Raw genomic sequence first — 24,997 nt, 5'->3', positions numbered from 1 at the left:
GAACAGAGTATTTGGGTTTGCTATCGATTAAACAGGTGGATGGACCTTTCTGATGCGGTGAAAAACCGAACTAGGATAAATAGGGCCAGTTTTTCCCAAAGGTCTGCAAAGTACATGAATTTACCTTGTGTGTTCGTGAGAACTGTTACTTCTTAAAGAAAAAAGAGCACCGAGGTTTTCCAATCGGGTGGTCTTCCAAAAAACTGTTCCTCACTAACAAAATCTTTAAGAAGACTGCATTTTCTTGTCCTCATGTTGGAACCAAGAAAATTTCTATTAGCAGGAATTTTAAAAGAAAGCACACTGAATATTTTAAGGGGAAACATAAGCTGCAAATTCCCACATGATAACCAAAGAGCAGCTGGTAGGGTCGTAGAGAAGCCCAGTGAACAAACTTGCAGCCCCGGGGTCTGCTGATACTTCAGCATGAGCGGAGTGATTGGAGATTCTGTGCTTTGATTGTGGATGCTCTCTCCTGCAAATGTTGCCTGGACCAGGCCCCTGACTTGGAAAAACAAGTATGTGAAATACAAACAGGCTTGTAAGACTTTTAAAACATCGCAAGTGACACGTGGTTATTGGCATCTTCGTGAAGAAAAGGTAGATGATTATCCTTGACAGTGAGTATGTAGAGAGCCTCTTTTGCAGGCAGATGGACTTACTTGGGTAATTTGAGTGGCTCTTTAATCACCCCCTCTCAGCAGCCTTATCTGTAAAATAGTGATAAGATTATTATCCTGTGAGATTTTGTGAGAAACAAGTGAGATCACAAAGGTGATGTTTGCAGGCAAAGGCCTTTCACTCTGCTCTTTCCTTTTTCTGTGCACCCTCGCCCATAATTAATCTTCAGCTACAGCCTGTACACGGTGGGCGTGTGTGCTCAGTCAGTATCTGTTGCATGGAGGAATGGGTGGGTAGGTGGATGGGCGGGTGGGTGGATGAGTGAGTGGACGGATGGATGGACGTGTGGACATCTGGACGGGTGGGTAGATGCGTCCGTGGCAGGTAGATGAGTGGGTGGGTGGGTGAAGCTAGCTTCAATCCAGTTTATTGTACACATTAAAATTGATGACTGAATAGGAATCACTTAGGAATTCATCAAGTCTATATTTAATCGGTTGCATGTACGGTAGCCTCATTGCTGATATGAACATTACCATATTATCTAAAAACATCCTCTGTTGTTTTTATTCTCGCCTGGCCCTCTCTGGAACTATACGTTGTTTTTTTTTTCCTTTTTAGGAATACTAACATCATCAGGTAGTTGGGCTGATAGCTGTCACAGGTGGACATTATATACGCACTGCTTGCTCTTCACCCTTGAATCCGAGATAGCCCTTGGATTCAGGAAGCTGAGTAGGTCTGCGCTACAGTTTATCAGTAGGAAGAGAAGGCAGAAAAAAAAAAATCAGCCAAGGACTTAACCTAAGCTTTTTAGGGAACAGATGCTGGTAGGTTCCTGTCCCTTAATATTTGAGCCTCTTCCTCCTGTCCTCAGCTGCAGGAATGCTAAGGGGGAGGTAAAGAGGATTTCAAGGATCCCTGCAGATCACGAGCTCTTGTCTGCAAAGATTTTGAAAGCCAAGTCTCCAACTGAGTGGGAAGTTATCATTGAATTTCTTTTAAACATTGAATGTCCGCTCTTTTTTCCTGTCATAGAACTTGTTGGATGGCATCAGCTACTCCTCGCTAAAACTCTGATCTCCTACTTGATGAGCTCGCCAATGAGTAACAAGCTTCTCCCATCTCTAAAGTCCCCTAAATTTAGCCTCTCAAAAGCTAGCTCATACCTTCCTACTATTTAACCTATGTTTTGTTCCCCAACTGTTTCTCAGTACCAGGCATCGGGCAGGCCCTCCAGAACACTCAGACAGAGGCATGAAGACCCTGGCCAGACTTGCTCTTGGCACAGGAACGTAGCACAAGAAAGCGGGGTACCATGGGTAAGGTGCCAGATAGAAAGAAGGATAAAGTGCTCTTGAAATACCCAAACAGGACAATTCATATTGTGAGGAAGGCAGGGAGCTTGGAGGAAGATCACCAGGAGGAGATACATCAATCAGATGCTTAAAATAAGTTAAAAAAAAAAAAATCCTCGTGTGGACCAAATGGAGTCCAAGTAGAAAAAAACGTTGTGATTCAAGGCACCGGAACATGAAATCTTATAGAGTCTTATGCAAGCAAGCATATTGCACTCCAGCTAGTGGGGTAGGTGTCTAAGGTGGGGTTTGGGGGTGCCTGGAATGGCCTGAGGCCTGGCGGTGGGCCCGTCCGTGTCAGTGAGCACGAGGAAGCTGGAAGCTATTGAGCACTTGAACCGTTTCCACTTGTAAACTTGGAAGTTCCTACTTGGAGCGTTCAGTAAATCCTAACACTTGCAGTAAATCCTAACACTTGCAGATAATTATTCCTATATATACATATACTTAGGTGAATGGACTGGAGGTTCTTAAGCATTTTTACCTTCTGTTGCAGTGGAGGAGCTAACCGAAGGTGCCTATGGGCTCTGGAGAGCCCTTGCGTGTGGCTATTTACATGCAAATTTCAATACCAGATTGAAAATGCTGGAATGATTTTGCTATAAATAAAACACACATTATACATTCAGATTCTCTTCAGGGTCTGTCATTGAACGTTACCTGTGTATGTGCAGCCCTGCGTGAGAAATCTCAGGGGTGATGATAGAACTAGGAAAAATGGCATCCATGTGTGCAATAAATAGATGCCCATTTTACACACCAGTTCCTATGTATTTCTCATTTGATATTTTATTTTCTTGTATTCTTCCTGGAGAAGCATTTGTTGGGTATTTGTTGGAGCAAGCTGCTCTAGAGTGGCTAAGCTTGGATTAAAGCCTTAAATGGTGGGTAACATTTTGTTAAACAGAAATTTGGTTGACGGGATAGGAGGCATCAGGTCGAATGGAAGGACACAGCCCAGAGAGCGTATGTCTTGGGGGGGTGTGGCCAAAGCAGAGGCTGTGTGTGATGGACGTGTCGGCAAGATCGGTGACCAAGTTTGAAGTGTTGAAGTGAAGGGGTTGCGACGTGGGTTTGGGAGGTCTTAAACCCTGTGTTCTCACTGCTGGTCTCACACATTGGATGTCTCTCATGGGAGACGATCCCCACGGGGGAGGAGTCGTCCACTCACCAGAGTTAACATGCTAAGTTCAAGCAGAAATACTAAAGTCAAAGGGAAGCAGACGCTCCACTTCTGCCTCCCAGGCAGGGGAGGACAATTCAGGCATTCCAGGCTGCCCCTGCTCAGTGTGTGGGCTCCTCAGAGCTATGGCTGGGCCTCGAGGGCCAAAGAGAAGCTTCCTCAGTCTTCCTGCCTCTGAAGCATACTGGTATAAATGTATAAAAGAGCAGCTTTTTTTTTTTCCTGGAGGAAGACCTTGTGCCCAGTTTGAGTCCACTCTGATGTCGTTTGGAAAAAAGGATGCTCACCAGAGAAGCTGCTTCACCCCAGAGGACGACGGTCTGTATTCCTAGGGTATTGCTTATCTTGATAAGGTCTGATATTTTCTTCTTAAATGTTTGTCACTGTGGGACGTAGAAATCTGTCCCATTTTCAGGTGCTGTGGTGCTGGTGTCGCATGAACACAACTGTGCTGTGCAGAAGCTTTCTATCCTGATGAAGTCCCAGCAGTTCATTCTCGCTTTTGTTTCCCTTGTCTTTGGAGACCTCTGGCAAGCCGAGGTCGAAGAGGTGGCTGCCTGTGTTCTCCTGTAGGATTTTGAAGGATTCCTGTCTCATATTGAGGTCTTTCATCCATTTAGAGTCTATTTTTGTGTGTGGTGTAAGGAAATGGTCCAGTTTTGTTCTTCTGCATGTGGCTGTCCAATTTTCCCAGCACCGTTTGTTGAAGAGGCTGTCTTTTTCCATTGGACATTCTTTCCTGCTTTGTCGAAGATTAGCTGACCATAGAGTTGAGGGTCCATTTCTGGGCTCTCTACTCTGTTCCATTGATCTATGTGTCTGTTTTTGTGCCAGTACCATGCTGTCTTGACGATTACAGCTTCATAAGAGCCTGAGGTCCAGAATTGTGATGCCTCCAGCTTTGGTTTTCTTTTTCAACATTCCTTTGGCTATTCAGGGTCTTTTCTGGTCCCGTACAAATTTAAGAATTATTTTTTCCAGCCCTCTGAAAAATTCTGTTGGTATTTTGGTAGGGATTGCACTGGATGTGTAGACTGCTCTGGGTAGCATAGACATTTTAACAATATTTGTTCTTCTGAACCGTGAGCATGGGATACTTTCCCATTTCTTTTGTCAGTTTCTTTCTTGCTTTCTTTTTTTCTTTCTCAATTTCTCTCACAAGTGTTCTGTAGCTTTCAGAGGACAGGTTGTTTACCTCTTTGGTTAAATTTATTCCTATGTATCTTATGAGTTTCGGTGCAATTGTAAGTGGAATCGATTCCTTGACTTCTCTTTCTGCTGCTTCATTATTAGTGTAGTCTGTTGCAATGCACACAGCACTGGTGTGCTGGTTTTATATTTTAAGGAAACAGTCAACAAAACTAACAGGCAGCCTATGGAGTGGGAGAAGATATTTGCAAACAACATGTCTGATAAAAAGCTAATATCCAAAATCTGTAAAGAACTTAAGAAACTTAATACCCCAAATCCAAAAAACACGGTAAAGAAATGGGCAGAAGACATGAACAGACATTTCCCCAAAGAGGACATCCAGATGGCCAACAGACACATGAAAAAGTGCTCAACATCACTCAGCATCAGGGAAATACAACTCAAAACCACAATGAGATACCACCTCACACCAGTCAGAATGGCTAAAATTAACAAGTCAGGAAATGACAGATGCTGGCGAGGACGTGGAGAAAGGGGAACTGTCCTACACTGTTGGTGGGAATGCAAGCTGGTGCAACCACTCTGGAAAACAGCATAGAGGTTCCTCAAAAAGTTGAAATTAGAGCTACCCTATGACCCAGCAATTGTACTCCTGGGTAGTTATCCAAAAGAAAGAAATGTAGTGATTCAAAGAGGTACATGTACCCCAATGTTTATAGCAGGAATGTCCACAATAGTCCAAATATGGAAAGAGCCCAGATGTTCATGGACAGACGAATGGATAAAGATATTATATGCATAAAGATATTATATGCATATAATATCTTTATCCATATGCATATATGCATATAATATCTTTATATATACACACATACAAACGTGTGTGTGTGTGTCACTATCTCAAAATATTACTCAACCATCAGAAAAGAATGAAATCTTGCCATTTGCCACGATGTGGCTGGAACTAGAGAGTATTACGCTAAGCAAAATAATGTCAGTCAGAGAAATACAAATACCATATGATTTTACTTACATGTGGAGTTTAAGAAACAAAACAGATGAATATAGGGAAAGGTAAGGAAAAATTAAAAAAATATAAAAGAGACAAACCATAGAGACTTAATTCTAGAAAGCAGGGTTCCTGGAGGGAGGCGGTGAGGGATGGGTCCCTGGGGGTGGTGTACAACTGATGAGTCACCGAACTGTGCCCCTGAAACCAATACACTGTATCCTAACTAACTTGAATTTAAATAAAATTTTTAGAAAGATCAGTTTGCTGCTTCCTCCTGATAAAGGCAACTTGTGTGTGTTTGTCGGTACCGGGCACAGACACATGAAACCAGGGAGTCAGTACGGTACTCCCAGAGGGAGGAATTAAAGGGGAGATTATCAGAAAAATCAAGATTGTAAGATATGGATCGTATATATAGAATTCTAATTATCTTTGCGAGCAGCTAAATGATGTCTGAGCCAGATAAATGACTTACAACAAAGTACCCATATTTAAAGTTTACAATTTGATAAGCTTGGGCATATGTTTATATCCCAAAACCAACCCCACCATCGAGACACTGAATGCATCATGGCCCCTAAAAGTTTGCGCGTGCCCCTCGCTCTGGGCCGGCGATCCTGTCTCAGCCACCCCGGGTCCGCGTGCCTCTCCCAGCACTGTGCACACGTGGAACCAGAGTGTGTGTTCTGTGACGACCAGGCACCTTTTCTTTGTCCTCCTAATGGGTGTGTAGAGATACTACCTTACGGTTTTGTTTCCACTTCCCTAATGAAGAACGCAGTTGGAAATCTCGTCATGGACGTATTTGTCATCTGTGTATCTGCTTTGGAGAACTGTCTCTTGAGGTTTCTAGTCCATTCTGTAATTTAGGTTTTGTTTTGTTTTCTTATTTCTTATTATCAAGGATTTCCTTATATATTCTGGGTGCAGGTCTTTTGGCTGACAGGGGATTGGCAAATATTTTCTCCCAAACCGTAGCTTTCCTATTCACTCCCTTCTGACACAAAGTTTTTATCTTGAAGCCATCTAGTGTACCGGGTAGTTCTTTAAGGGTTCTTGCTTTTGGTGACATATCTAAGATGTCTTTGTCTAGTATAAAGTCATGAAGATTTTCTCCTGTCTTTCTTCTAGAAGTCTTACAAGTTTAGGATTTATGTTTAGATTACAGTCATTTGGAGATAGCTTTTGTCTGTCATATGAAGTACAGATGAAAGATCTTTAAAAACATGGGGGCTTAAGTGGGTAGGAGAAGAATGAATGAAACAAGATGGGATTGGGAGGGAGAGAAACCATAAGTGACTCTTAATCTCACAAAACAAACTGAGGGTTGCTGGGGGGAGGGGGTTTGGGAGAAGGGGGTGGGGTTGTGGACATTGGGGAGGGTATGTGCTTTGGTGAGTGCTGTGAAGTGTGTAAACCTGGCGATTCACAGACCTGTACCCTGGGGATAAAAATATATGTTTATAAAAAATAAAAAATTAAAAATATATATATATATTTTTTTGCGTATGGATACCCAATGTTCCAGCACCATTTCTTAAAACCACTACCCTTTCTCCACAAAATATGGCTATGACGATAGCCTACTTGGTATTAAAAACCTCCAGGGTCACACTTCCAGCGTACACCAGGAGGGCTCAGTTACAAGTTCAATAGTGCCGGGAGCCCGCCTGCTGGAGAGTGGAAGCACACAGTCCCACTGCCAGGAACAACGTCAGAGCACACGCCCAGACACTTCTCTGACGCCCTGAATTTTACTCCTGACGTGGTGAGCCCCATGGTCTGCCTTGGGAAGGCCGTGAAAACATTCGAGGAAACGTAGATGAAGACAGCAATCCGAGACGTGACCACGTGGCATCCCCCCCCCATGCCGGCTACTTGGGGCTACAGTGACCTCCCTGGCCCTAACTTCTGTAGCTCATGGTCTGCCCGAGCTGGTATTTCCAGAAAGTAAATTCTACTCTATAACTCCTTTTTTTATTGATTAGAAACCTCCAAGTGGTCCCAGTCTTTGGAATTCTGGAGGCCGCCAGCACGTCTCTGAGATTCCTACGGGTTTTCACTAGGACCCTGTGCCGCAAGCCGGCTTCTCCTCGATGCCTCCAGGGGCCGTGTTCTCTGTGTGGAGCCCTCCCTTGCCTGTTTGGTGGCAGCTCCTCCCTTTTCAGGGCCGTTCCCAGCACTGTCCATTGCTCTGTCCCGATGCTGTGCCGCCGGCCCGGTTTCCCTGTTGGTCACAGCAGACCCAGCCAGCTGGCCGCCGCTGCAGGGTCCTGACAGGGGCCGTGTCCTCTGCGAGCCGCCGGAGCTGGGGGACCGTCACTCAGAGCGGAACCTCACAGACGATCACGGAGTGAAGGTCAGAAGGGAGTGAGGGACTTGTGTTGCTTCTGCCCGTCAGAACTTCTTGGAAGGCCTTTTTCTCTCTGCCGAGTGTTGGTGTTTTGGAGACGATTACTTTTCGTCTGGGGAGGGTATCGCCCTGCCTGCTTTCCGGGAACAGCTGGGCTCCATGGCCAAGAACCAAGTCCCCCCAAAGCCTTGACTTGGATTAATCTGAAAACACGGCTTCCCTCTGGAAGCTCCGGGATGCCTTCACTCTTTCTGGATAAAGCCAGACTCCTCGGACAGTGCCCCCCCCCCCGTCTCCCTCGCACTTAAACCCCCCTTCCTTTCCGTGCCGTATTTCTCTTCGCTAAAATCCAGCTCTCTCCTCAAATAGTCCTGCCGATTTCTTTTCTTTTTTTTTTTTTTAAGATTTTATTTATTTATCAGAGAGAGAGGGAGAGAGCGAGCACAGGCAGGCAGAACGGCAGGCAGAGGCAGAGGGAGAAGCAGGCTCCCTGCCGAACAAGGAGCCCGATGTGGGACTCGATCCCAGGACGCTGGGATCATGACCTGAGCCGAAGGCAGCTGCTTAACCAACTGTGCCACCCAGGTGTCCCAGTCCTGCCGATTTCTACCTCCACGACTTTTTTGCCTGAGAATTCCCTGGGATTCGAGTAAAATCTGCCTTTTCCTCTTCCATCTTGAAGAAATACGGAAATCCACAGGGAATAAGCAGACCGTAGCTCCCCTTTCGGACCAGAAGCAGGCGTGGAGCTCTGTGTGCCGCCTCTCCCCGCCCCAGGCCCGGGCCCCCGCCCCAACCCCAGCTCAGCCTGGAACAGCGGAGACAGGTACGGCGGGAACAAAGGAAGAAAGGGCCTCCTCCTCCCGGCGGGTGCTGCCCCCGAGCTCCTGCAGCAGAAGACAGTCCGCACTGAGCTGGTGAAAGCAGGAAGTAGCCCGGGGGGGGGGGGACGAAGCAGTCCCCGAAACCTGCCTCTGGCTCTCTACTTCCGGCTCTGTGACATCATGACAAAGGACGGCTGGAGGCAGGACCTGCTGACCCCATTCAATCAGCTTTATCTATGGGCACTGAGGTATTATAACGAAGCCCTTTGGACGTATCAATATTTCTATGCCAAGATGCCCATTTGTCCTGAATAAGAATCAGTCATGTTTGATTGCTGTAGATTATGTCAACAGGAAGTTAATTTTGAATGTCACTGCTTTGCGTTCTCATCCTGACCTGAGCCTAAGAACACACTCACATCGGTGCCCCCCGCCCCCAGCAGGACGGAGCAGGGCAGAGAACCTAGTGTCTCCACCTCTCACACCTAGAACTTCCGTCCAACAGAAGCAGCACATCGACGTACCGCCCCCTCCCCAGGAGCACAAGAGAGAGGAATCACTCTTCCAGATGACAACACTGGCACCCTGGGTGGGAAGCAAGGCTCTTTTGCTCAACCGATTCCTCCCACATTGAGGGCTTGGCATTTGAACCAGACAGGACATCTGGAGGTGATTGAACTTTAGACCATCTGAGAGCACGGAGCCCCTCCGTGACAGTCACACTTGTGTGTCCGTGATGCAGGAACGTGCTTTCCAGATCTTTCCTTTCCTTATACATGGTTGTTTTGTGCCTTAATGTCATCTTTTGCGTGTTCTCTCTCACTCATGAAGAGGATGGAGAGTGGGTAAATGGGTCTTCAGTGTAATTTTCACTTCTTATATTTTAAAATTACTCCAGCGGTCTAAGCATCATACAGTGGATGGTCTGACATAGAGAAGCCTCCATCCAGATGGTCACAGACCTTACCTAGGTCATCTGCAGGTGTGCGAAGGCCCAGTGTGCTCATGCACCGGGCATCTCCAGAGGAATAGCCCTAATACAGGATAGATCCACACAGAGACTGACTTACTGTAAGGATTTGGGTTGTCCTGTCAGAGTCCCAAGATCTGATCGGCAGGTGAGTTGGAGGGCTGTGTCGTTCCAGTCCGCGGCTGAAAACCTGAGAACCAGCAGCACGGTGTAAGTTCCAGTCCAAAGGTTTGTAGGCTGGAGACCAAGGAAGATCTGATGTTTCCATTCAAGTCCAAAGGCGGGAGGAGACCAATGTCCCATCTCAAAGCAGTCAGGCAGGGAGAGAGTTCCCTCGTATTTGTGGGAGGATCACCCTTTGTGTTCTATGCAGACCTTCAGCTGCTTGGGTGAGGCCCACCCACATTGGAACAATCTCATTTACTCAGTTCATTGATTCAAATGTTTATCTCATCCAAAGACACCCTCCAAGAAACCCAGAATAGCGTTTGGCCAAATGTCTGGGCACCCCCTAACGGTTAAGTTAACGCATGTCATCACAGTGCATATGGGCGGCAGAGGGATCTCAAGGCCGTTTTCCGTCACTTTGTTCTGTGACTTGACCGTCACCCTCCAAGCCCAGGAATGAGTCTCAGCATTAGACATGGGCCTGATGAGCAAGCAAGGTGCTGGTAAGACCTGGTATTTATTTTGTTTTCCTGTCCTGAATCCACAGCATCCTTTTCTGAGTCTTCCTGATAAAGCCCCTGAGGACACGACCTCCTTTTCTACTGGTCATCATTACGATCCCCCCAAATCCCTGTCGTGCTCCACCGCTCCCCGCGCCATTGATTTATGGATGCAGTTTTTGTGGGATTTGCCCAAATGTGAGGCGCCCTCTCCGGGAATGCCAGCTGGTCACCACCTGAAGTTTTTGGTGCCGCCGTCACCGGAGTCCGGACCTCCCCTCCCCTCCCCCACTGAATCTGGAATCTCCTGCAGGAGTGTTTAGAGAAGGCTTGCTCTTGTATTGTATTGTTTTGTTATTGTATGCGGTCCTTTTAGCCAAAAAACTCTGCGGGAACAGGTGTGGGTTTATTCTCTCTGTATCTGTGTCACTGCTGTGTTACCCTTGTCTTCGGTCCGTAGGTGCTACCAGGAAAATAGAGATGAATATCTATGTCATCTTGTTAATTTTTTCCCCCAAATACATTTCATTTACTTGTTAACTAGGCAGAGGCAGGACTTTTTTTTTTTTTTTTTTTTTTTTTTTTTTTTTTTTTTATGAACAACTGATTTTAGACAAAGCTAACTGCTAGCAGACTTAGACGTAATACCTTTGCTCCACTTCTGTACACACCCATTCGCTATTTATGAACAATTTAAATGAGTCTAACACTGGGTTAAGGATAGAAAAACTGATCTGTTGGCCTCTCTGCCCTCAGTGGCTTCTCTGGAGAAACTCCTTTGATGGGGTGGAGCCGCTTCTGCAGACACAAGGCCCTCTGCAGGCTGGGGGGCTGGGCTCTGTCCCCTCGGACCCTGCACCCTGGGGCACCAGGCTGGGTCCTTTCACTTGCCCTACCACCCACACACTAGAGAGTCTGGTTTAATCATTCCAGGGTGTGGCCTTGGCTTTGGGAGTTTTGAAAGCCCCTAGTGGTACTGATGGGCAGCCAGAGTGAGAACGTTTGGCGAGGAGGTTGGGGGACACCTGGGTTTTCAGTAACCACCTGGGCCACGCAGAGAAATGTCTGAGCACCCTTTGCTCATACAGACACTAAAGGTCAGTAGCCAAGAGGAGTGAGGCCATTGCAGGGCACTGTTGTTCCAGAAGATTTCAGAAACAGGTACAACCGTAGAGATTTCTGTCCAGGGAGAGCTCTTAAGAGAAAGCCATTAGCGCTCATGAATTAGGTTGTGTATATTATATATTCTTTCTCCTGAGTCTTCTTGGGAGGGATGGTGAGAGGTTAAAAGTAAACCAAAATGGTGCTATTATTCTTTTAGTAATTGGAAAATGCTAGGTTGCAAAGTGTTTCACATGTGGAATGCTCTTGTCTTGACAGCTGCTGTGAAGGTCTGCATTTAAAAAATGCTGTCCAAGGAAGCAAAACTTCCTAATCTCCTTTGGGTGGTCCTCAGTATAAAATACTGGCAGCAATCTTTTTAGAATTGTCCTCCATTTTTTAAAAAAATGTGTGACTCTCCCTTCCCCCCAAAAAGGGGTACGCCATTACATTAATGAAAGAAACACAGGGTATGGCTCCCTTGGTCTGGCTTGGGTGCTCTGACCTTACTGGACTTTCATAATCGGCAGGAGAAAGAAAAACTTCATTTATAGCAGTCCATGGTAGGGGAAAGGATTTTTGTTTTAAAAATGGATTTTTCCAGGTACTCGGGGTTGGTCAAATCTGATCTAGGCTTCTGCCTACTTAAAACATAATTGCAGTTAGGACTCATCATAGCTTCTGAAGCCCTGCAGGCTCTTTTCTGGGACGCTCATAAGTAGGAAGGCACCGAGACGGCAGAGTGAAATGGGGAAGGCCGTGGCCGGCTCCGTGGAATGACTGTCAATCTTCCGTGTCCTCTCTAGACCGTGTGCAAGACAGGGCTTGAGAAGACCAACAGGCGAGGATGACTTCCAAAGAGGAACGAGTAAATCCATGTGTCATGATTCTGTCGAACTGGAAAAGCATGACCTGCTACGGAAGTGGGACCCTCTGCCCTTGAAAAGAGCCCTTGAGAAAAAAAGCTAAATTCACATCCCAGGGCCAGCTCTTAACTCGGGGGCTGAAGCTAAGGATGGGCGTTCCCTGCCTCTGTTTTTGTTTCAGGGGTTATCGTCGTGGTTACATCGCGGAGTTGCCGTGCAGATTAAAGGCAGCCCTTTAAGGCAACCCTTTAAACCCTTTAAAGGCAACCCAGTTCAAACACCTGCTAGATAACTTGTTTGTTTGTTTGTTTGTTTGTTTGGATTGGCATCTTGACTTTCGGTGTGTTCGGTATTGCCTGAAAGGGGAGCCCAGGACTAGGTCTGTCGGCGCGGGTTTGGGAGGATGAACACGCTAAAGGTTGATGGGGTTTGGAGCCAGGTCCACGCACTGCGCAGGTGCCCAGGGAGGGAGCGTGGACACCTGCCGCAGACACCTGCCGCACCAGCCCTCCAGAGTTTGCAATCCGTGCGGGGGTCATAATCGGAGACTGAACCAGAGCCCAAGCAAAGCTGAAGTCGTGCCCTTGAAAGGTGCTGGGAGAGTAGGTCTTAACGTCCTGGGGCCACACAAAGATGAGGGGCCGGTGCTCACCGGCCGGGGGCACGCGTTCCGCGGCGTCTGTTCCGCGGGGTGCACCTGCCGCTCACACAGCGCCCCTGTCCGTCACATCTCAGGGATGCTGGGAAAAGCCTTTCAATGAAGAAGCGCTGTGGGGACGGGGTAGGGGGCGGGGGGAGAAGGAACCACGTCTCAGTCTTTCCGTGAGCACATCTGTCTGTTTCCGTGGAAATGCAAGCATTTTCACTTGTTCTGGTCCGACTGCACTGGCCGACCCCCTCCGCAGGCCCCCTGCGAGCTCGAGCCCAGTGTCTCCGCAGAGCTGTGCGCGGGCACCGCGTCGCTGTGGGTGGGGGCGGAGCAGGGCCCGCAGGAAGTCTCCGGCCGGGCAGTGAGCTCTAAGGAACCACGAGGCTCTGCACACGGGCCCCTCGGCCCTGGTCTGCAAAGCCAGGTGCTTTGGAGGCAGCGCTGGCTTCCCGGGCAGGTGGGCCGGCCTTGGCTCCTGGCCTGTGACCCCGTAGCCCGTTCTACATCCGCTGTGCCCGGTTTCCCTGTATTAGGTGTAGAGAGGCCATGGTGGCCGCTGGCAGGGGCGGGTCTCAGGAGGGCGCAGTGCGGGCAAGGGCCCGAGTGATAGAAGGCTTGGGAAGCCGCTCGGATTACGGTGCGTTCGTGGGTGTTGCAGGAGCTGTTGTTGTGTTCAGGGGACGTGGTCCCTGCCCTTCAGAAGCCTGCATCCCCCAGAGTGAGTTCTGGGAGGAAGCTCATTGCCCTGAATGACCCCGTCTGTCTGTTAACCGTGGAGCGGGGGCTCCCCGTGGGCGCCTTCACCCATCTGATCGTGCTGCGGGGGTTGGGTGGGGTGAGGGGTGGTTGTGGCACCGGGAACAGTGATGGCATCATCAGGCTCTCCGTGGGAATTCTTGGGTGCCATCACCCTCCGCAGCCCGATGTGTGGCTCAAGAGCCCCCGGCAAGTGAAACGGAGGTTGCTTTAAATGGCCGAATCGTATCCAGGAAGAAACTGCTTCCACGGGGCGTGTGTGTCCTCGATGGGGCTTGAGGGTGGAGGCCGGGGCTTCTCACCCTGTTTCTCACTGGAGGGCCTTGCTTCTTTGCCCAGCCCGCGACAGAATGGGGGGCATTCAACCCTGCGCAGAGTGACACCGGGAAGGATTGATGACTCAGTGACCTACGGGTGCTTTTAATATAAGGGGAGCGAATCACGCTCATTAGCCAACCTCCCTGATGCGAACGTATGACAGGCCCTACTGAGTCTTACTGGAAGGGAAGCTGCTTGGCCGTGGGGGCGCTGATTTCCGCGGACAGACGGAAACCACATGGTATTGACCGTCTTGTGTCAGGTCGTCGTCAAGGTTAAGTGGGGGGAACCTGTTTCTTTCCTGTGACATGATTTATTTTGTAGGAGGGCTTTGTCTGGGATGGTGACCCAGGATGGTACCGTTCCTTCTGTTGCTAGCTGGTTCGTGACCTTGTGCGTGTGTGTCCCTGGTGCATGTGCACGTGTGTGTTTGTGTGCGTGTGGTGTGTGCATACCAGACGCGCGTACGCAGTCCTTCCCGGAGTTCTACACGCACACACACCGACTGTGTCGTAGTAACTCTCCTGTGCCGAACCTGTTTGGGTCCAGCACCAGACAGGCGCTCGATTGGGGCTTCCGTCACATGCCTGTTGTCATAGTTATGTTTTCATAAATGTAGCATTTCGCAGCGTGACCTTGAGATGGCACCAGGCCTGGAGCGGTCCCCTGGTACTCTGCTCTCCACATATTTCTTTCCCCCTTTGTTTTTTGTGGGGGTTTTTGCTTGTTTGTTTGTTTTTTCCTTTTTTGAGATTTTATTTATTTATTTGACAGAGAGAGATCACAAGCAGGCAGAGAGATCACAAGCAGGCAGAGAGGCAGGCAGAGAGAGAGGAGGAAGCAGGCTCCCTGCGGAGCAGAGAGCCCGACACGGGGCTCGATCCCAGGACCCCAGGATCATGACCTGAGCAGAGGCTTTAACCCACTGAGCCACCCAGACGCCCCTATTTCCCCATTTGTAAAGAACAAGCTCGGTGTGGTCTTGTCCTCTTCGGGTAACTGAGCTTTGCATTTTGAGATCACTGTGGATCCGCGTGCACTTGTACAGAATGAGGCGAAAAGGCTCTCCCGTGCTCCCCGGCCCGTTTCCCCGGCGGCAGCATCTGGCAAACCCGTAGCGTCCTGTCAGGAGCAGGACGTTTCCATCCCGGAAAGGTCGGCTCCCGCTGCCCCTTGGGAGCTCCGCCTCCCCCTCCCCCCTCCACTGACCCACTCTCTGTGTTCTCTATCCTAGATGTCAGAAGGTCCTCTACTGTATGCAACCTTTGGGGTCTTCTCCACATAGCACCTTTCTCTGGAGACTGTTGATGTGTGCTCGCATGGTTCCATGTTGGAAGACTTCCGAGTCTAGGTTTCCAGGACCTCAGAGCCATGGGGTACCCCTTCCTGAGTGATGGAGGCACAGAGGTCTTTCGTTGTGGGGACAGTCCTCACAGCTGAGTACCAGCCTCTTTAATTTTGCCAAAACTAGAACTATAGGTGGAGGCGTCAAGATGCCCTCTTAGTGCACCTCCTGCAGGGCACTCTTGGCCATCCCAAACTTCATGGTCCCCAGAACAGCCGTGGCCTCTGTGCAGTGTCGGAGGGCCTCACCCCCACATCCTGGGACCCCTGCGAACCCTCCCTCGAGCCTCAAAAGCCCAGATGGTCAGGGCTCCCACCACCCTGCGTCTCCCGCGTGCTCTCTGCGTTACCGCCGTGCTTCTTGTCGTGCAAACCCGCAGCCCCTGTGGCACATCCCCCCACCCCCCACTTGTCACCCCTGCCCCCTGCCCAGCAGCGCAGAGCCGTGTGGAGGAGTCTGCCAGAGACTGGGGAAGGGAGGAGTCTTGTCCCAGATCCGTTGCTAATCTGGGGTCTTAACAGCTCATAAAGTGACCACCTCACTCCTTGGGGTGGGAGTTGGACCAGTGGGTTCACCGTAATGGAGGTTTTATAAAGTTGGCCAAGACCTCCATTCCTTCTTGTCTCGGGCTGCGTTGGAACCCAATGGAAGTGCCCTAGTGGAATGCTGGGGACAGGGCTGGATTCAGAGAGACGGAAAAGTCTTGTTAATCGATTGAGGTGGTCGCCCAACGTTGTGAGCGAACTAAATGAGACTGAGTCGTTCACATCAACCAACATGGTGCGTGAATTTCACCTCAACAGATGATCCTTGTAACTGAAGAAGATGTTGTCCCGGAGGTGAGGCTCCGTGTCTCCTCGCAGGCGTGGGCGCATGTAGAGCATCCTCAGATGCATCCAAGCAAAGGCTCAGAGGAACCTTAGAGTGAGGAGGGAAGGGGCCTGGAGATGCTCTCCTCCTTGTCAGCTCCATGAAATGGCATGCAATTAGAGACTCAAAGAAGGGAGTTTTGTATACTCAGATTGGAGGAATTTTATGGGGGAAACATTCCGACGAAAATGTGAAGGATGTTGTTGGCAAAGCAACATTAACACACCCACAAGGCGCACATGTAGAAGCTCCCAGTGACTGTCTTGTGCTTCAAGATCCAGGGTGCAATCAAGCCACCCCAGTTAATCATTGTAACCATGAAAACCTAATCAGATGCATTTCCTGACATTTTGAATTTGCAAGTGTAATGTCATTTGTTTCTATGGAGTCAGAGGGAGAAGCCTTTGGAGGAGGAACATTTTACTTTTAGATTGTATATAGTATATTTATCAATTTGCATGATTCTGAAAAGACAATACGGAGCGTTCACATCAGCTACACGCAGTGGTCTTATTTAATGTTGGAGCTGCTAAATCAGACCTGTTTCCCTGCTTGGTTCTCTGTGCCTCTTCACAGTTAAATCCAGAGCCCTGAGGATAAAAAGACACGGTCTATTAGGGCTGCATTTATTCTCTGGAGAGCAGGACCTCAAAGCTCTGGGTCACGGTCCCTCGGAATTTGCCCCTGATCAGGTGTAGGAAGAACAAAGGTGACTTTCCCCCTAAGTGCAAGTTTGTTTTCAAACACACCTAGAGGCGTATACAGAGTAAGACCCAGAAGAGAACTCGTGGTACCTGTGCTCATCATACAAGTAAAGACACTGAACCCAGAGACTCTGTCTTTGCATGAGAATTCTGAAGAAGATACACTTTTGTAAAAGTAGTGTCTGTTTTTAAGAACATTTGTGTCCTGATTTGAATTCTTCCAATTACAAATTATTTTTATTCTTTATTCCAGTGGCATGACACACAAAACAGACATGGGGAAGCATTCCTCATTATTTAAAAAAGAGAAACATAAATCATTAACACTCATAAGTTGGTTACTGACACGTCAAACCAAGCCGCAGTTTTTAGCTTTCGTTTTTAGAGAGGCTTTTCGTACCTGTGGCCTCAGAACCTCAAAAACTTTTACCTCCGGAGCTCTTCATGGCATTTATAGGAGAAACGGGGGCAAAAAGCTTATTATTAGGTAAGAGCTGGCTAGAAAAAGTGAATCATTTTCCTGGGCAAAAATAGAGCTAACTCTCATTACAGTGGCCAACCTCACAGTGCCTTTTTTTTTTTTTTTTTCCTGTCCATTATTTGAAAAGCCCCAGATATGGAAAGATACCGAGGGCTTTGCTGGATCTGGGCAGCCCAGCCAACCCCGCACCCCGTCTGGAACCACTCTACCTCTATGCTGCCCAGTGTCATAAGTATGAAGCAAGTGCCATGTCCTTACATAATTTGCAGAATTGATCGGCTGATTTAAAAGCTTGATTCCCCAACAACAGAAAATGGAGTGCTCTGTGCAAAGGTTAAATGCACAGTTTAATTGGCAATTGTGCGTGAGAAACCTATTGCAAAATGATGACAGTTTGTGGGGATCCTCCAGAGAGCACAGTCAGGAAAGTCAGTTTTTGGTTTTGGCCATGAAAAAGATCAGGTCCTAGAATTGAAGTGAAAAAAATGGGCCAGCATCAGCCCGGAAGGTGATGCTCTCCGCGTATCCCATTTCCTAACTCAGAGTTTAGAGTATGTTAGATAGGCAGATGCTAAGGATTCCTGCCTTGCCTGAAAAATGTATCCAAATCTCCCAGACTGTTACATTTTAGGGAAATACACATGTGCGCGCACACACACAATCTTGATTATGTTGGCTTATTCACCATTTCAATGAAAGGAAATAGAAGTCTAGGGAAGTCTTGTGACGATAATTTGGACTGAGTAAGAGCACTTTACAGCAGTGATTTCCCGAAACTGTCTAAGAGAACGGGCAAAAAATTACCCTGAGGCCTATTACATCCCTTCCCTCGGAAGGTGAAGGAAGCGTCCCACCCTGGGTTCAGATGACGATGGTGGTCGGGGCTGATCGTCCTGCGTCTGCAGTGAGAAGAGGTTGTGGATGATCTTGTCCCCAAAGAGAACTGCAAAGTTGCACAGGCCTGCTCTGCTTCATACAGAATTTGTCCCCCTAGGGCACCTATTCCTCTCCCCGGGGACCGCCCACGAGAACTCGGACCCTCCTCCTCTTTCCACTGAGCTGCCAGCATTCACAAAAGCCTGCCCCGGGGTCTTGTCCAAGCACTTCTGATCTGCGGGCTTTAACCTCGGTTAGTGTCCCCTGTGGGTTTCCTTGGTGCTTCTGATGATCATCTCAGGGTTTATAAAATGGGTGGTGGTGTTTCTAGTGGGAGATTAAAATCCTCTAGTAATTCCAGTTATGTGCAAGCAAGCTGAAGTTGAAACCAGAAAACCCTCCTCCAGCTCTGCTTGAAGAGGATCGAGTGATATAAAGTGTACTTCATCTCCCATCCTCATAAAACAATCTCATAAGTATAGAGAAGCCCAGCTGCAGCTTTCGTGAATTAGGATCATCATTTCTTACTGTGAGTTCAGAAGGAGCTTTTTGCTTCTTGCCTTCTGTAAAAGCCAGCTCAGGGGGCCGCAGTCCCCATCAGTCATCATTGTGATGCTAATGGTTGCAGTTAGTTCTGGAATGGAAATATTAAAGTTGCATCTCTCATTTCTCTCTTGCCAGAGGGAGGGACCAGACAGTCGGATGGCATTGACCTTTGGCCGTTGATGGAAAACCTTAGCATATGTGCACTTCGACCTCAGTGCACATGTCCCCGGTGTGTCAGGGCCTGAGGACGCTGTGGGGGTCTGTCCACAGCAACCTCCAGCTTCAGACTGGACTCTGGTTTAGTTGAAAAAACCTTGTAGCAAGAAATTTCATTCCCGATTTTGAGCCAAATGATGGTGTACAGGAGTTCACTTTTTCTGTAACTTTCTGTTTCCCCAGCTGGTGGAGGAAAGGTCCCTGATGGGGATAGACCTCTAGAAGGGGAGGGGGGACACTCAGGGATGCCTGATGGGCCCTGCCGTCCAGCACAGGTCCTGTGGGTCACGTGGGTGGCACGTGCTGAGCTTCAGGGGTCTTCCTGGGGCACACCTACCTTTGCCAGTGACCCGCCGCGGCGCCTGGAAGTCTCTCAGCCGTTCCTCTGTTCGTGGAGACCTTGAACTCTGGGGCCTACTGCAGAGTTGGGTTCTGGCTTTACTTTTTAGTAACTAGACGACTTCGAGCCTGTGGACTCTGGTTGACATATGTCAGCCCCCATCTCAATGGCTTTGGGAGGATGGTGTGAGTTAATGCCTCCGAAAAATGAGCAGTGGTGCTGACGTGTCCTGACGTGCCGTAGAGCGTATTAGTTTCCTGCGTAACCTCGGCGGGTCGCCTGGCCCCTGAGAGCAAGACACAGCTGGCAGCAGTTAGTTCACTCGTTCCCTGCAGAGCCTGGACTAGCCCCGTGGCTGTGGGCAGGGTAGGGTAAGAGGCCTGAAGACTGGGGCTCCGTCCAGGGAGCCTGGGCTGGGCTGGGGGAGTGACTGAAGGGCCTGGAAAGAGCAAGATTGCCTGGAAGAAGATCACAAGCGCACAGTGGGAGCTGCTGGCCTGGGTGCCGGGGGCTTTGCCCAGAGCACTCTTCGAAGACCTGTTTTCATATTTGTGGATCTCCTTCCAGACCTCCGTCCAGCGAGCGCCGCCCAGCTCGCAGACTGGAGAAGGGATCTCACACAGGCGATCGTCTGAACTCAGCCCCACCTGCACCCACCTCTCAGCCAAGTGCTCCCAGCTGTCCTGGGCGATCGCGAGCACCTCTTCTAGGGGGAGCCCCGTCCTGGGGGAAGCAGGGTCCCAGAGAAGCCAGCTGCTCCCTCTCCGCAGCCCCAGGCCCAGCGTCTTTCCCGGGAGGGGAGGACGCACCTGTTGCCGGAATGCCGGCGTCAGCCGACGCGTGAAAACCCTGCCCTTCGAGAACCGGTCATTGGCTTGTGGGACTTTGGCTGGCTTCTCCAGAATCTGGGGGGAGAAGCATGTCTGTGGTTTTTCTCAGGCTCTAAGACGGGTAGCTGCGGGGCCTGACCTTTGCCCCCGTCCGACCCTCCCAAGCTGGAGGCTTTGTTCCCCCGTAGCCAGGGGCTCCCTCTGTGACCACGGTCACCCAGTCCTCAGTAGCCACAGCTTCCCGTGTCTCCTGGTGTCTGGAGATGCCTGAACTCCGACCCCCCCACACCGCCCGGCCCTCCTCAAGGGGTCTTCATGCCCTGGGGTCTTCATGCTGCAGCAACCGCCCCACTTATGAATTTCTGTGGGGCTCACGGGAAGGGATAAGCTGACTCCCCGTGGGGCCCCACGCTTCCTGTTAACGTAGCGTCCAGCAGGGGCATCTTGCGGACATCAAGACTGGACAGCCCGCCGCCCCCCCCCCCCCGCCCACTGGCTGGTACCGCCCCCCTCTGGTCTGAACAGTCTGGTGACATGGTTCGGTGGGCTGACGGGGCCCTTAGAGACTCTGCAGAAACAGCGCCATCAGCACCCGATGATGCGGGGTGACGACAACGTGCACACGGGCAGGGAAAACCAGAGACAGAGGCGGAGGGAGGCATCGGCGCCCCAGGGGCCGGGCCGCATTTTCCGAGGGAAGCAGCCCCGTCCTTCCTCACAGACAGCACCGGGAGGAGCAAACTGGAAGGTGGTCTCAGAGAGTTGGGGACTTCTTCCTTTCCCCGAAACTAAATCGTGCCTCTAGGTGGCAGTTCTCGGCACAGGCAAAGCCCCCAAGGACAGGCGGCTGGAGATGCTCAAAGCTTTGCAGGCACTAATGAGGAGCAAAGTCACTCTTTATTCGAAATGGTTGACACAGCCGCAGAAGCCATCAGCGCACTTAACACATTTCAAATATGTGTTTAGGTTCTCAGTGACGGGGATTTCAAGACCAAAGGCTGAAAACTCCTGCAGCCCAATTTATCCTCCAAAGCATTAAGTCAGCATCTATTTAACATCAGGCTGTTTGAAATGGAGATTTGAGAAATGTGTTCTGGAAGTAGGACAACCAGAAAAAGACTCCCAGTGCTCGCCTGGGGTTCTCGTGACCCATACGGACTTCTCTGCAGAGGTGCCTGGCCCGAGCCCCGTGCCTGGCACACCACAGGTGCTCCCCAGAGTGCTCCCTGAGGGAAGCATGAATAATTGAATGAACAAACGGCCCCTCTGATGTGTGGACCGGAGCACGGGCTCTGAGCCAGACATGCCCAGGTTCAGGTGCCACAGGTCGGATCCTTAACCAATGGCTGAAACTTTGAGTCTCCCTCTCACTCTCTGGGACCTGGAGATCAAATACGTATCTCACAGTGTTGCTGTAAGACTCACATGAGCCATTTTGTGGTATACAGAAGGAGCTAAATAAATGCTGGGCCCATCAGTGACCTTTCCATCTGAGGGGGGCAGCATTGAGCAGATATGTAGAAATTAGAGTAGGAAAGGGGGTAGAGGCTAGACCAGACAAAACACTCACACAGGGCCCCCTTCTCCGAAGCCAGCTGAGGTCCGTTCGTCATGTCAAGGTCTCGTCTGCCCGGTTGGCTGCTAACAGCTGGAGAGAAATGGCCCGTCTGGAGCCAGGCCTGCCACCCGCACCTTGTGTCGTCTGAGAGCCTCTTCCCAAAGCAGCACTGCAGCTCCCACCCCAGGCAGGCTAAACCAGAAGCTACATTTTAACGAGATCCCTGATGATTCATTTGCACTTTGAAGGGACGTACTGGCCTCCAGCCCCTCAGCCATGGCTGGTTTACTGGGTTCATTGATTGATGAAGTCCCCACAGCTGAGCCAAGTGGCGGGAGAGTTTTCCGATATTAGATTGGGGTCTTCAGCTAGACACCAGACAGCAAAGCACATCTGTCTAATACTACATTCCTACTGCTTTTGGAAAGGGCAGCACGGGGACTAGTCATGGCCCCAGTAAACAGGTGCATTTCCTGGGTCCTCTTCTTATCTCTCCCCCTGGCAGAAACGATAACCGTTTTGAGGTGAAGACCTATCCAATTAGTACCGGCCTATTTCTGAGTGTCTCATTGGCAGGAGGAGACAAGGCTGCTTGGCCAGGGGCCCCCCAGGAGCCGTTCAGGGACCCAGCTAACACCCTAGGGAGGAGAACATGAAACACAAAAGCTCTCAGACGGAAGGGAAGGGGAGAGTCTCTTGGGATTCATCCTCATCAGCCACTAGATCCCGTCTGCCCACAGATCTGGCTGTAGAGTCCCTACAAGATCTCTTTCCAGAAGAGTCATGGCAATGACTCCCATTTGAAAACGCAGCGAGGCACAGAGACTCTTACAGATCCATTTTCACCCAGAAGAGGAAGGAAGGGTTTAAGATGACCCTTTGTTTTCAAATTATAGACCAGCCTGGAGCGGTTCTTTCTCGTCCCCCAGCAAGCCAGTGCCAGACACCCACAAGGTGCCAGCCCCCAGGGAAAGACGGCGTGTCCTCATTCTGGTCTAAGTGCTGCCGTGTCGCGGGCCGCATGGACTCGTGGTGCCTTTGTCGTTTCGGCACAGCTCACGGGTTTGTGTTACCACGGTCTCTGCCGCACTACGAGCTTCACGTATGTGCTAAGACTTCACACTGCAGCTAAATCCAGTCTGACTCAGAGATTTCACCATGGGAGTGAAAATAGACCCAAAAGAGAAAAACGAAGAAGGTCTAAGGAAACAGTGGAACGGATACAAGATCTCTACTAATTCTTACTGGATGGCCCGTACTTACGCACTTCCCTCCCCCCAAACCGGGAAGAAAAGCGCTTACCTGGTCAGGCTCCGTTGTTGGCCCTCAGTAAACGCAAGCCTCCACCTTAAGAAAATATAATTTTCAAAAAACCCACAAAACAAAACTAACTCTGAAGTTACCATTTAGAAACTCCTCCACTTAGGTACCTTTGTGCAAAGCCCAGACCGAAAAGGGGGCGGAGGGTGTGGCTGTCTGCAGTACGGCCCCGGGTCTCAGGGTTCGCCCTTTGTAGTTCTTTGACTACATCACGCTCATTCAATGAACACTTCAGGCTCTATAGCTGTGAGCAGCACCCTGGAACTTTCCGAATGTTGATTTACATGGAATTGCCAATTATTTGATGATACTCCTCATCTCCTCCACCCCCAACACACACATACAGAAAAGACGGGATAGCACAGAACAGAAACTCAAGATTTAAAGCATTAAGAGATTTTGCCAACTGAAAATCATGTATCTCTGGGCTACTACTGTTTATGTGGGACAATAAGATTCAGTTCATGAGCACTAGAATAATATTCCATTTTTTAAGGAAACTACATAGAGAAAGATACATTTTTCCTTTTTTTTTTAAAAAAAAAGATTTTATTTTTAAGTAATATCTGCACCTAACATGGACTCATACTCACCACCCCAAGATCCAGAGTCACGTGTTCTACCAACTGAGCCAGCCAGGTGTCCCCCAAAATTATGGAAATAAAATAAAAGCCCATAAACTGTATTTTTCTGAAATAAAATAAAAGCCCATAAACTGTGAACTGATCCTGTTCTTAGAGATGAGTGCACCTATACCAGCTTTTGCTCACCTAAGTTTGTGCAACGTCTGTTAAGGAGACAGAAATGTAAGGAATGCTCAGAACTTCCGGGGGCCTGGGTTCCCCCTTTGCCCCTTCCTTCGTGAGATCGGGGGTGCCAAGGAAACCTGGTCTTTCTGTTTCCATCTGCCCGGCCAGGGACAGAGAGGCTAAAAAGCACTGTTGTGACCCCAAAGGAGGAAGCCAGGAGAGGGGCACAGATGGTCTCCACTCTGCCTCCTGGATCACTGGCCTCACTGTTGAGGGCTGATGGACAGAATTACAGGTGGGCTCAAAGAGAATCCGGAGAGGCGAGGTGGGGGCAATGTGTCGTGATTCATTATACATTACACCCTCACTCTGCTGTAGATCGCTGGGTAGTAAAGTTTATTTCTCTGGACACTCGGAATCTAATTGACATAAAGAAAGAAATGAAAGAAATCAAGGAATGATGAAGCGCGTCGCAGTTAAAATCCATCCAACATGGGTGTTCCTCAAGTAGGAATTGTTTGGGTTCGTAAGCGGAGGTTTTGCTTTTGTCCCACCTTGGGGTAGAGGCTGGGTTAGGACCCGGGGGAAGCCAGCCACTTGCTTATCAGAGGGAGAAGAGGAGAAGCAGAAGGTGCCATTATCACAAGGGCCCAGCCCCTCACTCCCACGCTCTGCCTCTCCCCCACACGCCTCACCAGGCCCAACAGCCTTACCACCATTACTGCCACCGGAAATTGCCCAGACTGGCACATTGCCTTCAGAGGGGCTTGAGACAGCAACTTTGGCTTCCAAGGTAGCTGAAACAGTGTACTGATATTAAATCAGACCATTCGGCTAATTGATCAGTTTTCTTCAGAATTAAGGACACTGCCTACGTGTTCACCTTTGGGTGGCCTAATGCATGGAAATGTGAATTATTCATGGGCTTTCTTTGGGTTGCAGGAAACCCTAATATAGCCTTTGTTTCCTAATGTATTAGATAGGCTCTTTGTGTATGATCACATTATATGGGTATAGCTGGCAGTAAATTTTAAATTATATAGTCTGCAGTTTTGCACTAAGAGATGGTAAGGGGTGATTCATCATTTGCCTTGTCTTCCTGTTTACATGCGGACATATATTTCATGCTCAGAAACCATCTTTCAGCTCAACTGGAAGCGCTCCACTGCACCACCACGGAATCTGTCTCTGCCGATCTGGCATTATAAATCACTTTTCTATTAAACCGTGCGGCTAAAAATGCAAACATACGTACTTTAAATATATGTAGCCATCTCTAATTCCCAGCAGATGAGCCAAAATTAAAGGATTGTCAAAAAAAAAAAAAAAGT

At 49.3% G+C, this 24,997-nt stretch overlaps 1 protein-coding gene across 3 annotated transcripts in view; it reads left to right on the top strand.

The window, feature by feature from the left end:
- Positions 1–24,997, top strand: part of DPP6 (dipeptidyl peptidase like 6) — an 850,942-nt gene that overhangs the window by 323,683 nt on the left and 502,262 nt on the right. The window lies entirely within an intron of this gene.

Source organism: Mustela putorius, unplaced genomic scaffold (genome assembly GCF_011764305.1).
Source record: "Mustela putorius furo isolate JIRA1106 unplaced genomic scaffold, ASM1176430v1.1 tig00000929_pilon_pilon_pilon, whole genome shotgun sequence".
NCBI classification, from domain to species: Eukaryota; Metazoa; Chordata; class Mammalia; order Carnivora; family Mustelidae; genus Mustela; species Mustela putorius.
The sequence above is the reverse complement of the archived record's forward strand: the minus strand, read 5'-3'. Positions and strand labels throughout refer to the sequence as shown.